The 1883-nt window shown below is 50.1% G+C and overlaps 1 pseudogene; it reads right to left on the bottom strand.

Annotated features, from left to right (window-relative positions):
* Positions 1-720: 720 nt before the first annotated feature.
* LOC118546647 (chromatin target of PRMT1 protein pseudogene) lies at positions 721-1128 on the bottom strand (annotated as a pseudogene).
* Between the last annotated feature and the right edge of the window lie 755 nt (positions 1129-1883).

A 1883-nucleotide genomic window follows, 5' to 3' on the forward strand; every position in this document is an offset into this window, starting at 1 on the left:
TTCTGGGGCTTTTCTCGTGGGGACAAAGAGATGACAAGAGGAAATGTTAGAACATGAGAGCATATGACAGATGAAGGGAGGCAGAGGTGGGAAGAGGGTTTTCTAGCCACAAGGCCACCACATTCATGTTCAAAGAGAAGTCAGAGCGATTGGAGGGGGAACGCCAAACACAACAAAATAAAACCCAAGTCAGAGGAAAAAAGGGTTTCATACAACACAGTATCAAAAAAGTAAAAGGAACACACTAAATGCACAAACTGGTGGCAAGTTAAGCCCATAGCCTATTGTGATAGGTCCTTCCAGCATCAGTCAGGTTTCTTCTCCATCTGTTATCTCAAGGTTATTTACAGATGTGGTGACTTTTGAACAAGAGTCTCTCACAGGAGGGTGGGCAGGTTTCAATCACTAGTTTCTGGATCTGTTTGTGCCATGTAGGCATCCAACTCGGCATCCAGGTGTCCTTTTGTTTTCGACATGTATGCATCCAACTGGTTGTCCAGCTGCTCCTTGGTCAGTACAGGGCGAGTGAGGGCACCTCTCCCTCATCCACGTCCTCGGCCTTGACCTCCAAAGCCCCCTCTTCGCCGACCTATCATACCCCGACCTCTATCACCGATTCCGCCACAGCGCATAGCTCCACGCCCTAGGCCCCCTCTCTCAGGACCTCTACGACCTGGAACACCACCTTTTCTTAAGCCCATTCGGGGAGCTACGGCTCATCCACCTTGGAGCGACATCCCACCCCTAAGCAGGGTTCTGGTGGCACGTCTCCCACGTAGTCCTCCTCGGGGTAAGCCTCTCTGGATTATGCGCAGCCCTCGTCCTCCGATTGCTCCCCTGGCCAGGGTGCCTATGGGTCAGCCTAACGGTGCCTGGATGTTACTCTTACCCAGGCGCTGCTTTAAGCTCTTCTGCTTAAGTTTTAATGCTGCCTGGACAGAGGGTCTATTCTCCATCTGCTGGGCCAGTCTTCTGTTTCTGGCACTGGCTAGCTGCTGTTGTTGCTGCACGGAAGCCCGAATATTCACTGGCATCAGCTGTGTGTTCTTCAGCATATTAGTAAAGTGCTCATTTAGAGCACTTGGTGGTGCTTTTTAGCACAACTTTCGCTGCTGACTGTGCAGCCATCTTCAAATCTGAGTAAGCAGTATCTCTCATAGGTGAACCAAAAAAAAAAAAAAGAGAGAGAGAAAGAGACATGAGGTGGGAGAGGTTCTCCAAATGCTTCATAGAGGGCCATCAGGAGGTAGCAGGGCCCCAGGGATCAGGCAAAAGTAAGAGAGCAGGTTAAGAGAAGACAGTTAGAAGCTCCCAGAATCTGGAGAGATTCCAGAAACAAGGCAGATGATGTATTATCAGAACTGTAGTACTTAGAGCTTGGGGGCTAGATCTCAGAGAAGAGGTATTAAAACACCTGATAGGGGCACCTGGGTGACTCAGTCAGTTACGCATCTGCATTTGGCTCAGGTCATGATCCTAGGGTCCTAGGATGGAGCCCCACTTCAGGTTCCCTGCTCAGCAGGGAGTCTTCTTCTCCCCTTCCCCTTCCCCCAGCTCGTGCACTCTCTCTCTCTCTCTCTTTCAAATAAATAAGTAAATAAAATCTTAAAAAAAAAAAACAACCCAACACTTGATAAATTACTTCCTCAATAGTACTCAGATCCACAACCTCTTTTCGTCTTCGCTGCCACTTTGGTTTAGACCACCATTACTCCCTTGCCTTTATTGAAACAGCCTTTTACTGGATCATTCTGCCTCCAGTTTTGCTCTCCTCTTGAGTCCACTCTTGTCACTGCAACTGGACACAGAACGCCAGTGCGCCTCCCGGGGCTGCCCCCGCAGCTGCAGCGCGCGGGCCCGGGTGAGGCCCGCGGAACCTGAGC

This window comes from Halichoerus grypus, chromosome 11, assembly GCF_964656455.1.
Source record: "Halichoerus grypus chromosome 11, mHalGry1.hap1.1, whole genome shotgun sequence".
Classification (NCBI taxonomy): Eukaryota; Metazoa; Chordata; class Mammalia; order Carnivora; family Phocidae; genus Halichoerus; species Halichoerus grypus.